The sequence below is a fragment of the Carassius carassius genome, chromosome 15 (genome assembly GCF_963082965.1).
Source record: "Carassius carassius chromosome 15, fCarCar2.1, whole genome shotgun sequence".
NCBI classification, from domain to species: Eukaryota; Metazoa; Chordata; class Actinopteri; order Cypriniformes; family Cyprinidae; genus Carassius; species Carassius carassius.
In genome coordinates, this window is record NC_081769.1 from 7189657 (window position 1) to 7206224 (window position 16568).

A 16568-nucleotide genomic window follows, 5' to 3' on the forward strand; every position below is an offset into this window, starting at 1 on the left:
GTGTTTTTTGAAATGGTCATAAGTCGTGTAATGAGCTGGTAGACGAAGAATGCAAAAACAGGTGGAGGATGTAGGGTTTTCTGCCTGCACCACTTTCACCTGCATTTCCTTCATTGGTAGCTCCCAACCAACTTTTAGTATTCAAAAAGGGCATATTTCACATGTATAAAACTAAGTAGGAATTAATGTTATGATAATTAAAGTTGGTAGTTTAACTCAATAAATCACCTGTGTACTGCAGTCAGCCATTGACTGTCTTGGAAATATCACAGATGCCACATCAGGTCGGGCCTCCAATAACTGCCATACCATTGACTCCTTCAGTCCTTGTTTGAGTTGTTTTACTTGTCGCCAGGTTCTTGTCAGCACCTGAATATGACAGATACAATAATTTGGGGAATCCTATTTGAATGATCATTAATGTAATTAGGAAATAGGGGTTGCTTTCTGATTTAACAGTTTTTCACATTTGACTGATTTTCACCTAATTTAATGGTCTACTGCTGAACTTCTGCATAAAGTTCAATTGCTTATAAAAGAAAAAAAAACAATTTACAATTTATTTTAAGGTGTTCTGGTTACAGTTTAATTATAAATTTAAGTAACGAGTAATATTAATTAACTACATGTACTACATGGTTAGGGTTAGGATTACGGTTACTTGCATGCGATTATGCATAATTTATTGTTATTATAATTGTAAGTACATGTAACATGTGTAACAAGGCCACCTTAAAATAAAGTCTTACCAAAAACACTTACTGCATGCTGAAGAAGATTGTGTAACAGCCAAGTGCGGTTGGTTGTAGTCAGCACTGGAAGGTCCCAAGACATTGCCAGTTGGTTAATGGCTGCCTTTTGACCCTCAGTAAAATCATTCTTTGAATCACCTACAGCAAGCTGTATGAATAGTGAAAGAATACAATTAAATAAACAAACACATTTACCTCTACCAATATGGCACCTACCAACCTACCATCTGTATTGTCTCCCTAATGTCGATGTCAGCCACATCTTCAATTGTGATGGTTGCTGTTTGTGGGGAGCCACCTAATAATACATGTACAATTGCGGGGCTCACACCTGCTAATGAAGGCCCACCATGGAGGAAAGAATGACCAATAATCCTGCCTGCCATCACAAACAAGTCACTCTGCAAAAGGACTTGGGAAGTAGATGGGATAAGGTGGTCAGCTTGCCCTTCAAATAATGCAGTTCCGTTTCCATTTCCTGTTTGTTAAGCAGGAAACCCAAAGCATTTTTAGTTAAGGTGACAATGTCTGTTAGTAAACTGATCACACCTGTAATGTATAGCTGCCCTTTCTGGAAGCTCAATCCTCTTCCAATCTGTGGCCAAAAAAACTCATGGTATGGTATCATGGAAATAATTTTTACATCAACTTTTTCATTCTGAGAGAATAAAACACACAAAATCAGTACCATCACACATTGAAGGTGCACTTTCAGCTGAAACTGATGGCCCAGGTGTTAAATGATCAGGATCAAGTTGGAAAGTAGTGCTTTGTAGTCTGGTACTGGTTTGGGATGGTAATGAGGCAGTTTCATCAACAGAATTTCCATCCATAATCGAGGGGAAAGTCTCAGGGAAACTACAGTAAAATACATAAACATCCATTGTCCATCTAGGCTTTAAGGAACATTTGAAAACTAAACATTAGAATACATTTAAAAGATGTAACATAAGCCTAATGAGAATTATTTGCAGTATGATATCCCAAATTTGAGATTTTCAAAATTGCTCATTTGTTTCAACTCATTTTAACCAGAAATGCCATAATTCTTCTCTCTGTCTCTCTCTCCCTCTCTCTTTTTTTTTTTTTGGTAAAACAGTGACTGTATTTGTTGTGGACAGAAAAATAAAATCTCTCCCTATTGTTCACAACTCTAACATTTCAACAGTATCTTTCTCCACATGTACTGTACTGGCATGGTAAGGCATCACTTCTGCAGAAAATTCTTCTCCACATATCGGACAGGCATCCTGAAGAATGAGACAGGCTCAATATGACATCAAACAGGTCTACAAGCAAACCATAAGCACATTGCTTATGATCTTATGACTAGGCACACTCAGGTTTATTGTCTAAAAACAGTATATGCTGACTTTACGAGAGAACCAGAAACAAACACAGACTAGCAGTAAAAGTTAAGTCAGTTTAAAAAATAAAATGTTTAAAGTTTAAAGTCATAAAAATGACCGGTGGTCAATCATTTAATATTGTACAAAAGGTCCTTTAATATATTTATAACCAGAGTTAAATATATTCTCAGGATACATCCTCAATTTACCAATGACTGCATTAGCTTAAGTTTTGTCATCACTTTTTAACCAAGACAGTCTCTTACCAGACAAATTACATCTGACTCATGGCTCAGTCCATGGGCCTCTTCATTTTCTTTTTCCTTGTCAGATTCAGATTCTATCTGAAAAAAAAAATTAATAATTCAGATTATATTTTTATTCTATCTGAAAAAGAGGCTCATTATAACTATGCCATAAAGTTTCTTTATTGTAAAAGAGCATAACAGAAATACTTCAAGAATAATAGATGGCTATATTTAAGAAGATTTTCGGATTCAAGAAGTGTGACTGAGGGTAGCAGCTGAGCCACCATATATACAGTAAGTGCATAAATGTGTGATAGCTGAAGAAACCTACACTGAAAAATGGAGAAAACTTAAATGTTTAAGGCAACCAGCTTCAGCAGATTTTTTGAGTTTTCTCAACTTTTGATTTTTTAGATTTTTACAGCACTGTAAAAAATAAAAAGTTGAGAAAACTTAAACAGGTCAATGCCAGCTTCAGCAGATTTTTGACTTTTCTCAACTTGTTTTCAGTTTTATACAAACAAAAGTTGAGTAAACTCAAAAATTTACAAAAATAGGTTGAGAAAACTAAAAAAATCAGCTGTTTGCTAAATTGCCTGACCTGGGACATAAAATAGACAACTAACAAATTATCTATCAAGATCTGTTTTAAAGAATATACTTTTTCATTTTTTGTGAATGACACTGAAATATCACTTACCGCATTATTACTTTGACAATCCTCAAGGTGACATGGCAGGAACTGTAATGGGACTGATATACCACATGTCATGCAGATGTTTTTGGGCATGTTATAAAATTCAGGTGCATTATATGGCAACGGGGTTATATTGATTTCTTCTTGGAGGGGGACGATGTAGATGACATTCTCCCCATTGTTAGAGGACGTCTTCAATATTTTTGCTGTGTAGCCCTGGGAATCCTGGGCCAGAGATGTTGTTTTCCTTTGTCCACTGCCCCCTTTTAAATAGACATGTGAAAAACAATAACAATGTTGGTAAATGGATAAAAAATATGTACATGCATTTGGTATCATAAACTTACCTGAGGCTTTTTGGAGCAGCCAACCACCCCTTAAGTTTTGCAACTTTGGATACTCCTGAAGAAGTACTTTGGTTATCTGGATATTAGAAGGCAGATATACAAGTAAAATACTTTATGAAAACACAAATGGGAAAAATTGTTCCTCCTTTTTAAAAATTTAATAATACTAAAAACAATAATAATAAATAAATAAATACATAATAAATAATAAATAAATAAAACAATGTAAATAAAACAGGAACAAAAACTTGTAATATCTTTTGTCCAAAACATATTTAAACATCAAGTTTTACACTATGGCTCACCTCAGTATGATCAGCATTATCTGGAATATTTACAGTTCTTCTGCCTAGCCCTGCTTGTAAGAGAACTGTTTCATCTTTGGGAGTTTTTGGACAGCAAGCAGAACGGGGGCCCGTTTCACAAAGGAGGTTAAGTGAAAACTCTGAGTATGTTTACCCTGAAATGAGGGAAACTCTAGGTTTTCTGTTTCAGAATGGGAGGTTTGTCAAACCTGAGAAAGCAGGGTAAGTCAAGCCCGTTTCTGAAAGAGAGGTTACTTACACTTAGAGTCAGTTACCATGGTAACTTACACTATGAACCTAACCTGGTTGGGAGCAGGTTTTCTTCGATAAACCCAAAGGTTATTTCGGTCTCCTCCCCCTTTTTAAACACTTCATTGATGCACGCTGGAAAAATGCTCTTCTTACTATGTGTTTTTTTTCTTCTTTTTTTCCCCAAGTACAAATATAAAAAAATTATAAAATAAAGATTGATTTTCTATATAAGAAAATGATATAAGAAATTTTGTCTTGTTTCCTGGGGGGGGATCTAAATTAAGTGCATTTTACTTAAGCAAAATTGCATGCCAGTGTGGTAATAAAAATAATCTTAATGAAAATGGTAAACGTTATTCTGAGTGTCTATTACTAAGTGCAAATCTACTGTAGCTCCGCCCTCCATTGACACATAAGGGTAAATTATGACACATGTGAATAACGGCTTCAGTGGTGTAGGCACTAGGCAGTAATGTTTTTGGCACAGAAAACTAGCTTGTAACGCTATTGATTGGGTTAGAGTCCGGCTTTTGCTGAGCTCATTCTTCTCACTTTTCCCATCACATGTCACATTAGAATTTATTTTCAGTAAAAATGAACAAAATGTTGTAAAAGTGGAAGTAAAGTGCCTAACGAGTATTTAATAATGATACAACTATTTATAATTGTAATAAATATAATCATTAACAATGTTATTATTGCATCCTGTTAATGTATCACAATACTGAGGTGCAAATGTATCTGCCAGTATAAAGTATAACTAGCATCTAATTATTATTTACACTTAGTATGTTGCAAAGAACTGCTACTTTTACATGGTAAGTAGAATATATCACAATTTTTTTCTGTAAATAGCATCTAGAGCTACTTGCACTTAGCCTACTGTAAATAGGATCTATCGCTAAGAAAGTATGTTAATTCCACTCAGTCTAAATAGACACTGCCGTATTTTTCTTACTCTATTGGCAGATCATTTGTAAAATAAGAAAAATACACTTAAAATATTATTATTAATATGATTATCTTATATTTTTTGCCCATGAGATACCATAAAATGATTAGCTATTAATTCATTAATCTAATGTTCTGCCAGTTTTCACCTGTGATATTATAACACTGATAACAATTACATTTGTATTGAGTCTGAAGCTGTTGCCATGGTGAATCGTAATATCGGTGCTCCATTGATACTGGCTTTTTATAGTAGTAGTGCACGTGCTTAACTCAGAGTCAGTCAATTTAGAGTTGATTAAACCAACTCATTTCAGCTGTTCTGTAACCGAAAACTCAGAGTTTCCCATCTCAGGGTAAGTCAACTCAGAGTTCAAGTTTAAACTCAGAGTTGGTTGAACCTCCTTAGTGAAACGGGCCCCTGGAATTCTAAGAACTTTACAGATGTAAGTTTTGCAGGTTCAGGTGCCATTTTTTCATTCGTTTACGGCTTCCATGGTAAAGTGCTGGAAAAGCTCTTTAATAAAATAACAAAATATATGTGCAAATAAGCAAAGTTATTGTTATAAAATTAACTCTTGCAGGAACAGACCATTTGCAGTGTAGGCTAAAATAGAAGAAAACCTAACATATGATGTAAACTGTTATTAAATACAATATTATATAGAGACAGTGTACAAATGTGGTTTTCATTGGCAACATTTAATGGACATCTTCAACCAAAACAACTCCCAGTGTACTAATTTGTGGTACAATTCCCCTTTAACAACCTGGATTAAGAGCCCTGCTCAGGGCTGTATTGATGACAAATCACATATGGGTCTTTGTGGGGTTCATTTAATCCATTGATTACTAGCCCACATCTTTACCACATCACACCAACAAATTGCTATATACAAATATAGAATAAATATAACCCCCCCCCCCCCCCCCCATAATAAAATTTTTAACTATATAGATATTGACACCTGCGAGCTCGGAGTACACGATTCCTTACCTTTGCATTTCTTGCTGAACTGTGTTTGGCCTACTAACAGCCTGGCCAACCCCAAAGGAAGCACTAGTACCAGGCTGAGGTGCCACGGTGGGAGAACTATTGGGATTTCCATGTGCTTGAGGGCTGCTATTTCTTGATATATATATATCAAGAAATATAAAATATAAAATTCATAATATATGAAAAAAATACTTCTAAGAGTTACAGAACTACCTAACACAGTCCTTGGCTAACAGCAGTAAACGTTGAGATCAGGGGCCCTTTTCACTAAGGAGGTTCAACCAACTCTGAGTTTAAACTTGAACTCTGAGTTGAGTTACCCTGAGATGGGAAACTCTGAGTTTTTGGTTACAGAACAGCTGAAATGAGTTGGTTTAATCAACTCTAAATTGACTGACTCTGAGTTAAGCGCGTGCACCACAACTATAAAAAGCCATTATCAATGGAGCGCCGATATTACGATTCACCATGGCAACAGCTCCCGCCAAAAAAGCTGTCTGCATACTTCAGACTCAATACAAATGTAATTCTTATCAGTGTTATAATATCACAGGTGAAAACTGGCAGAACGTTACATTAATGAAATAATAGCAAATCATTTTATGGTATCCCATGGGCAAAAAATATATACAAAATAATAATATTAATAATAATATTTTAAGTGCATTTTTCTTATTTTATAAATGATCTGCCAATAGAGTAAGAAAAATAGTGGCTATTTACACTAAGTGGAATTAACATACTTTCTTAGCGATAGATCCTATTTACAGTAGTCTAAGTGCAAGTAGCTCTAGATGCTATTTACAGAAAAAATGTACAGTGAAAATCGTGATATATTCTATTTACCATGTTAAAGTAAAAGTTCTTTGCAACAGGCTAAGTGTAAATAATAATTAGATGCTAGTTATACTTTATACTGGCAGATACATTTGCACCTCAGTATTGTTATACATTAACAGGATAAAATAATAACAGATTGTAAATGATTATATTTATTACAATTATAAATAGTTGTATCATTATTAAAAACTCATTAGGCACTTTGCTTCCACTTTTAGAACATTTTGTTCTTTTTTATTGAAAATAAATTCTAATGTGACATGTTATGGGAAAAGTGAGAAGAACGAGCTCGGCAAAAGCCGGACTCTAACGCAATCAATCGCGTTACAAGCTAGTTTTCCGTGCTCAAAACATTACTGCCTACACCATTGAAGCCGTTATTCACATGTGTCGTATTTAACCTTATGTGTCGATGGAAGGCGGAGCTACAGTAGATTTGCACTTAGTAATAGACACTCCGAATAATCTTGTTTTCCATTTGCATTAAGATTAGTTTTATTACCACACTGGCATATAATTTTACTTAAGTAAAATGCACTTAATTTAGATCCCCCCCAGGAAACAAGACTAAGTATCTTATATAATTTTCTTATATAGAAAATCAGTCTTTATTTATATATATATATATATATATATATATATATATATTTGTACTTGGGGGAAAAAAAAGAAGAAAACAAAAAACACTTAGTAAGAAGAGCATCTTTCCGGCGTGCATCAATGAAGTGTTTAAAAAGGGGGAGGAGACCGAGAGAAACTCTGGGTTTATCGAAGAAAACCTGCTCCTGACCAGGTTAGGTTCATAGAGTAAGTTACTACGGTAAATGGCTCTGAGTATAAGATACCTCTCTTTCAGAAACGGGCTTGACTTGCCCTGCTTTCTCGGGTTTAATAAACCTCCCATTCTGAAACAGAAAACCTAGAGTTTCCCTCATTTCAGGGTAAACATACTCAGAGTTTTCACTTAACCTCCTTTGTGAAATGGGCCCGAGGTATAGGTGACCAGCAATCCAGGTCCTGGAGTGTTACTGTCCTGCAGAGTTTAGCTCTAACCCTAATCAAACACACCTGAACAAGCTAATCAAGGTCTTCAGGATTACTAAGGCTACAGGCAGGTAAGTTTTTTTCTCTCCAGGGTTGGAGCTAAACTCTGCAGGACATCGGAACTCCAGGGCCGACGTTGCCTACTCCTAGTATAGACAATTATTAAAAAGAAAAACCTACCCTGGGATAGCTTGATGCCTCCATCGGGATGACAGACTGCTACATTGACCGCCAAACGGCGCGATCTGCTCTATGAGGTGACGTCATCAAATACATAAAAACGTCCCATTTCATTGGCTGACTCCAACCAATAAACGAATTTGCTATTTTTTTTTTTACTGCAATATAAAATCCTGTTAAGATATTTAATGAAAATATTGTCCCAGTGTTTTAACAATGAAGCATACACATGCATAAAAATGTTTTTTTTTTCGCATGCCAAGTTGCACTGGCTGGCGTTGTTCATTGGTCAGGCATTGATGAATAAAACGGATTCAATCACCCAACCCCCCACCCCCGTGTTCTCTTGCATCTGCATTTACAAGTGCACAAGTCAGTTTTGCCACAGGAGTATCGCAAAAAGAGCAGCAAAAGTCAAAGCGCCAGGAATTGAACTTGTACTGCCAGATCTGAGAGGTTGTAAGCGCCGACTTGAGGTTGTATAGCGAAACTGAAGTAAAGTGCAAAAGACACACATTTGTGTCTGTCATTTTGTACATGTGAATGACATTTTACACATTTGTAACTTAATCTGCAAGTTCAGCTTTAAAACAGGGGTGTTTTGATCATTGTCTGTGTGTGCAAATCGAAAGATTCAGCTTTTCACATCAGGGTCTTGAGTGTAAATTTCAATTTACAAATACAAATATTAATATGACAAGTTCTCAAATTCCAGTTTACAACCTCTCGAGTTTTGCAACTGATTTACCTCCATATGGAAGGATATAAAACTGGAGCGACGACAGTGAAGGAAGAGAGAGGACCAGGCCTGGATTTTAGTTGTGTTTGGTTTTTCTTTGTGCGCGACAGTCGGCCGTGAGGTGCTGTCGCGCTGTTTTGTGTTTATTTTATTATTAAAAATAATTTTAATTGTCTGCCGGTTCCTGCCTCCTTCTTCCTGATGATTATGAAGTTTGTACATTGTTACAGTGGTGCCGAAGCCCGGGAGAAGGAGGGACGCGCTGCTGAAGATCCCTCACCGCTGTGGTGAATCCGCGGTGCCATCGAGCAGGCGAGGAAGTGTGCCGCCATGGATGCTCGAGGCGGTGGGCTGGAGTAAGTTGCCGGGGACGGGCGAGCTCGCTGCTGGCCGCCCGTGAGTTAGAGGGGCGGCTGCCGTCCGTGAGGGAGCGGAGGAGTCAGCGCCGTTCGCCAGATTGAACTTCAGTGAACTTATTCCATGTGCGGTTCAATATCAACCAAAAAGATTCCATGTATGATGTCGCGTTTTCATTGGTCAGTCGTTGAAGCCTATTTGTGATTGGTTGTTGCCTTTTTGACAGGGTTTATACCAAGAGCGAAGAGAAAGAAATCAAAGAGACGAGTACTTGCCCATGCGCGAACGCACGGGACACAGTCCAAGCACATACACGCTTACTTTAAGCGAAGAGGAGAGTTTTGCGATTGCACTGAACACATTTTAAGTGCAGGCATACTCTCTGAGCGAGCCCAGAGAAAATTCTTACAAGAGCAACGTGTATCTGAGAGCGCGCGCCTAGTTCCCGCGCATGAGCAGAGAGATTCGCGCTCGGGCACATTATATTCTCCGCGCAAGCAGAGAGATTCACGCTTGCGCATTATATTAATGTACTTTCGCGCATCAGTAATGCGCTCTCGACATTTGACAGGGAAATAACACCATACATATGCTCTCCACTTCTGTTGGCATCTTACAACACTTGCTACTAAAACACCACCAATTTTGAAGAGATCTCTGTCTCTCTGAGGCTTAAAGACGTGCTGCTGCAGCGGATGCTTCCTCCATCGCTCATGAGTACTTGATCTGTATATTCTGGTTCAAATAAATATGGTTGTGGAAAAAAATTCAATGTTGTCTGTTGATATATTGAAATCGTCTTCCATTGCAATTTCCTGTACGTCTTAATATGTTTAGATCTTCACAGTGAAAGGTAACACTTCCGAAATCTCTGTGTAAACCATAGACAGTAAGTGTAAACAATGAGTGACGTACACGCACGAAAGATCACTTCCGGCGCATTCCGCGCTTGCGGCACGATAAGTTATGTTTTGTGATAATACTGTCAAAACACACAAGGTTTATGTATAGACTCAGTTGGATATGTCTAAAATAAAAGTAAACAACTGAAAGAGGATGCATGTCTGTATATTAGATGCGCGCAGGTCTTAAAGGGACAGTAGGCTAAATGCTGGCGTGTGAATTAAAGGGATATTTCACCCTAAAATTAAATTTCTGTCATTGTTTATACACTCACATGTTGTCCAAAACCTATATTAATTTCTTTCTTGTGCTGATCACAAAAGAACATATTTTGAAGAATCTGTGTAACCAAACAGTTGCTGGTCCACATTGACTTTGGTTCTAGCAAAACATACTTGAAGTCACTGTGAACCAGCAACTGTTTGGTTTTCCACCTTCTTCAAAATAACTTATGTATAGCAGAAGAAGGAAACTCATTCAGGTTTTTTTTCTTCACTATTTAAAATTTTGGGTGAATTATTCCTTTTATGTTAATAAAACACCAAACACAGAGAAAAATCACTTAATACTCTTGACTGAAAAATAAAAACTTTAATACAGTTGCTTTAATAGGAATCAGTATAGTGTTTTATTTTTTATATTTGTTAATTAAATGTTTTTAAGGCTCATGCTAAATACACCTCTTTTACCTGAAAATAAAACACTTTATTTGTATAATATCTTTATTTGTAATGTGTATCTTTGTTCTCCTTTTTTAATAAAAAAGATAAAATAATGAAAAAGATTTTTATCTTCACCCATGCACTTTGGCCTAAATATCCGCCATACTTTTTCATATTTTGTTACCTTAAAAGGCTTTATAATAGGGAAATTGTGATGGCTGTGATGCTCAAACAGCTTGCAAAATAGAAAAACCAACATGACAAATAATCACGATAAAATCATGATAAAAAAAAGAAAAAAAGATGTTAGATTTTGTGAATTGTAATGTGAAAAAAGGAATCTAAAGGTTAATAAATGATGTAAAAGTTTCCAAAAATGCTTTAAATGTGTTTTAATATATGTGATTGTATATAGTCATGTTTGTAAGATGTTTTACTGTACATGTTCAACAAAGATGATTTGTTATCGTGAAGTATGCACCATGCGGTGCTAGCTTTGCTAACACTGTGAATAGAACTGGTAGGATCAAACTTTTTTTTTTTTTTGCTTTGAGTTTTTCTTTTTCCAAGTTTTCTTTTTTTTTGGCCTGGATCTTCAGTGGATCAAACTTTTTTTTCCTCTCCTGGATTACATTTTTCCACCTTTGATGAACATTGCTTTATATTTTTAAATTTGAAATGGAGGCACTGATCTTAAACTGAAACTCAACTGAACATTAAGACCTAGAGTTTGAACAGAGTTTGAACAGAAAAACTGAAGCCTATTGTGAAACTGGTTTTAAACCATTAAAATATGAATGTCTTTGAGGAACTAAATTCAAAACTGAGAAACTGAGTTTTTTCATTTTTTTTATTTAGTGTGTGGAAATTATTAATTTCTGTACTCTGAATCTGAACCTTGATTTGGGGATTTTGAAGTTTCATTTTCTTATTACTTTTGTTATTTTGAGTTTTTATTATTCAATTTATTCATTGTTATTTTTGTGTTTTGGTTCTGTCATAATCGTGACATGACAGATGTCATAAATGTGAAGGAGGTCTTATGCATATTTTTGACAACTGTCATTAAGTGTCATTCGCTCAATTATGACATTATTAATACTAATATTACATTGTTTGAGATGTCTTTGTTATGACAACTTGACATAAACCCATACATCATAACCTGTCAGTGTCTTTGTCATTACAACTTGACATTACCAAGACAACATAAATTGTCATAAATATGTCATAAACATGACATAGCAGATTAACTATCAAACTTAAAGGGATAGTTCGCCAAAAAATGAAAATTCTGTCATCATTTACTCACCCTCAAGTTGTTTCAAACCTGTATGAATTTTTTTATTCTTCTGCTGAACACAAAAGAAGATATTTTGAAAAATGTCGGTAACCAAACAGTTGATGGACCCCATTGACTTCCATAGTAGGAAAAAAAAATACTATGGAAGTCAATGGGGTCCATCAACTGTTTGGTTACCGACATTTTTCAAAATATCTTCTTTTTTTCGAAAAAAGAAACTCATACAGGTTTGAAACAACTTGAGGGTGAGTAAATGAGAACAGAATTTTCATTTTTGGGTGAACTATCCCTTTAAGAAACCACTAGCTTTATGGGTTAACATTACATTAAACTGTCATGTGATTGGTTTTGACATTGGCTGTCATGAGGCCATTATAACTGTGTCATGAATGTTTTTCTTGACCTCAACTACAGTGGCACAAATTTAATTTGTCATTAAAATGTTATAATGGCTTCATGACAGCCAATGTCAAAACCAACCACATGACAGTTTAATGAAATGTTAACCCATAAAGCTAAGTGTTTGATAATTAATCTGCTATGTCATGTTTATGACATATTTATGACAGGTTGTGTTGTCTTAGTAAAATCAAGTTGTCATAACAAAGACATCTCAAACAATGTAATGTTTGCATTAAAAATGACATAATTGAGCGAATGACACTTAATGACATTTGTCATAAACATGCATAAAACCTCCTTCATATTCATGACATGTGTTATGTCATGATTATGATGGTGTCATGTCAGTCTTATGCACACCCCTTCAAGTAAAGTGTTACCATTTATTGATTATAGACTATTTCTAGATTACACTATTATAAAAAAGCATTTCCAGTGATTTCCCAAGCATTTAAACAGTGAACTAGAATTTTGAGTTTTACACAACAGTAGGACCCCGTTACATTACGGTCTGGGCAGAACTATTGTTCCAGCCACCAAAGAAAGATTCAAAAATAACCTGCCTGATTTATCACAACTGCTATGTGTACCCATAAAAACACATGAACTAGACAAAATGACCGGCAACATGGGCACTATTTTCTCTTATACATAAGAAGCTGTTAGAGAAAAACGTACTGTGCCACGGTATAACAGTAATACTCACTCTCTCAAGAAAGAAACTCGTAGTCTTGAGCGCAAATGGAGAAAAACTAACTTGGATGTTTTTAGAATTGCGTGGAAAAACAGTATAGACAGGCCATAAAAACTGCCAGGGCCGAGCATATCCACAAACTCACTTAAAATAACCAAAACAATCCAAGGTTTTCATTTAGCACAGTGGCTAACTTAACGAATAACCAGACGCCACTTGATTCAAATATACCTTCAACAATTAATAGTAATGGCTTCATGAATTTATTCACTGATAAAATAGATAATATCAGAAATACAATAACAAATGTAGATTCTGCAGCATCTAATACTTCAGTTTCATCCATCGCACCCAAAGATAAACTGCAGTGCTTTACAAATATTCAATTCAATTCAATTCAATTCAATTCAAGTTTATTTGTATAGCGCTTTTTACAATACAAATCGTTACAAAGCAACTTTACAGAAAATTATGTTTCTACAATATTTAGTAGTAGCTAGTAGTTTGTGCACGTTTGACAGGATTTTAGAAAAATAAAAATAATAATAATAATACAAGACGTAGTCAGCTAGATGATGAACTATCAATATTATTAATTAATAGTAATTATATGATGCAGTCACACATGTAGCAATAATTGTTAGTTCTGTTTGTTGATTCAAGGTTAGGATCATCTGGGGTCCTCTGAGGGTCAGCATCATCTCTTCTCAGGTGTTCTGGATCCAGACTGGAGCTTGTGTAAATCCTAGTTACCACGGGATGTAAATCCCGTGGCAAAACATAGAAACAAGATAGAGACATCATTAGCATAGCTGCTGATCCAACAAAGTAAAATTAGTTTAACCCAAGCTAAAGAATAAAAATGCAGATGCAACTACACTCACAATTTAAGAGATACATTATTCGAATGCTTGGCGAAAGAGATGCGTTTTTAATCTAGATTTAAACAGAGAGAGTGTGTCTGAACCCCGAACATTATCAGGAAGGCTATTCCAGAGTTTGGGAGCCAAATGTGAAAAAGCTCTACCTCCTTTAGTGGACTTTGCTATCCTAGGAACTACCAAAAGTCCAGCGTTTTGTGACCTTAGGGTGCGTGATGGGTTGTAGCGTGGTAGAAGGCTAGTTAGGTACGCAGGAGCTAAACCATTTAGAGCCTTATAGGTAAGTAATGATAATTTGTAACAGATACGGAACTTAATAGGTAGCCAGTGCAGAGACTGTAAAATTGGGGTAATATGATCATATTTTCTTGACCTGGTAAGGACTCTAGCTGCTGCATTTTGGACTACCTGTAGCTTGTTTATTGACGAAGCAGGACAACCACCTAGAAGTGCATTACAATAGTCCAGTCTAGAGGTCATGAATGCATGAACTAGCTTTTCTGCATCAGAAACAGATAACATGTTTCGTAGCTTGACAATGTTTCTAAGATGGAAGAATGTAGTTTTTGTAACATTGGAAATATGATTTTCAAAAGACAAATTGCTGTCTAATATAACACCCAGATTTCTGACTGTAGAGGAAGTAACAGTACATCCGTCTAGTTGCAGATTGTAATCTACAAGATTCTGTGTACTGTTTTTTGGTCCAATAATTAATATCTCTGTCTTATCCGAATTTAATTGGAGAAAATTATTTGTCATCCAATCTTTTACATTTTTAACACACTCTGTTAGCTTAGATAATTGGGAAGTTTCATCTGGTCTCGTTGAAATATATAGCTGAGTATCATCAGCATAACAGTGGAAGCTTATTCCGTATTTTCTAATAATATTACCAAGGGGCAACATGTATATTGAAAATAGAAGGGGACCTAGGACGGATCCTTGTGGCACTCCATATTTTACTGATGATAAATGAGATGACTCTCCATTTAAGTAAACAAAATGGTAGCGATCGGACAGGTAGGATCTAAACCATCTTAGAGCCTGCCCTTGAATACCTGTATAGTTTTGTAATCGATCTATGAGTATGTCATGATCTATGGTGTCGAACGCAGCACTAAGATCAAGTAAGACTAGAAATGAGATGCAGCCTTGATCTGACGCAAGAAGCAGGTCATTTGTAATTTTAACAAGTGCAGTTTCTGTGCTATGGTGGGGCCTAAAACCTGACTGAAATTCTTCATACAGATAATTTTTATGCAGGAAGGTGCTCAATTGAGCAGAAACAACATTTTCAAAAATTTTAGACATAAGTGGAAGATTTGAAATAGGCCTATAATTTGCAAGTACACTAGGATCTAGTTTTGGTTTCTTAATAAGAGGCTTGATAACCGCCAGCTTGAATGGTTTTGGGACGTGACCTAAAGATAACGACGAGTTAATGATATTGAGAAGCGGTTCTTCGGCTACAGGTAACAGCTCTTTTAGTAATTTAGTGGGTACAGGATCTAATAAACATGTTGTTGGTTTAGATACAGTGATAAGTTTATTTAGCTCTTCCTGTCCTATATTTGTAAAGCACTGCAGTTTATCTTTGGGTGCGATGGATGAAACTGAAGTGTTAGACGCTGTAGAATATACATTCGCTATTGTATTTCTAATGTTATCTATTTTATCAGTGAAGAAATTCATAAAGTCATTACTATTTAACGTTGGTGGAATATTTGAATCAGGTGGCGTCTGGTAATTTGTTAATTTAGCCACTGTGCTAAATAAAAACCTTGGATTGTTTTGGTTATTTTCAATGAGTTTGTGGATATGCTCTGCCCTAGCAGTTTTTAGAGCCTGTCTATAGCTGGACATACTGTTTTTCCATGCAATTTTAAAAACTTCCAAGTTAGTTTTTCTCCATTTGCGTTCAAGACTACGAGTTACTTTCTTGAGAGAGTGAGTATTACTGTTATACCATGGCACAGTACGTTTTTCTCTAACCTTTTTCAATTTGATGGGGGCAACAGCTTCTAATGTATTAGAGAAAATAGTGCCCATGTTGTCAGTAATTTCGTCTAATTCATGTGTATTTTTGGGTACAAATAGCAGTTGAGATAGATCAGGCAGGTTATTTGCGAATCTGTCTTTAGTGGCTGGAACAATAGTTCTGCCCAGACGGTAACGCTGAGACATATAGTTAATATCAGTTATACGCAGCATGCACGATACAAGGAAATGGTCTGTAATATCATCACATTGGGGTACAATATCTATAGCAGTAAGATCGATTCCATGCGATATAATTAGATCTAGTGTATGATTAAAACGATGAGTGGGCCCGGTGACATTTTGCTTGACTCCAAAGGAGTTTATTAGGTCAGTAAACGCAAGTCCTAATGTATCATTTGCATTATCAACGTGAATATTAAAATCTCCCATGATTAGCGCCTTATCAACTGTAACTAGAAGGTCTGAGAGGAAATCTGCAAATTCTTTTAGGAATTCTGTATACGGCCCTGGTGGTCTATACACAGTAGCCAGAGCAAGAGATACATTAGATTTCTTTTGCATGTCTGACAGTGTAACATTTAGCAGAAGTATTTCAAAAGAGTTAAACCTGTATCCTGTTTTCTGGGTAACATTGAGAATATCACTATATATTGTTGCAACA

At 35.8% G+C, this 16568-nt stretch overlaps 2 long non-coding RNA genes across 2 annotated transcripts; both read right to left on the reverse strand.

Annotated features, from left to right (window-relative positions):
* Positions 1 to 215: 215 nt before the first annotated feature.
* LOC132157669 (uncharacterized) lies at positions 216 to 1267 on the reverse strand. Its single transcript, XR_009437583.1, has 3 exons — positions 977 to 1267; positions 763 to 900; positions 216 to 369 (listed from the first exon to the last, which is right to left on the reverse strand). It is a non-coding gene; the product is annotated as an uncharacterized LOC132157669 (long non-coding RNA).
* Positions 1268 to 1939: 672 nt separating this feature from the next.
* On the reverse strand, positions 1940 to 3129 carry LOC132157671 (uncharacterized). Its single transcript, XR_009437584.1, has 3 exons — positions 3050 to 3129; positions 2368 to 2445; positions 1940 to 2002 (listed from the first exon to the last, which is right to left on the reverse strand). It is a non-coding gene; the product is annotated as an uncharacterized LOC132157671 (long non-coding RNA).
* Between the last annotated feature and the right edge of the window lie 13439 nt (positions 3130 to 16568).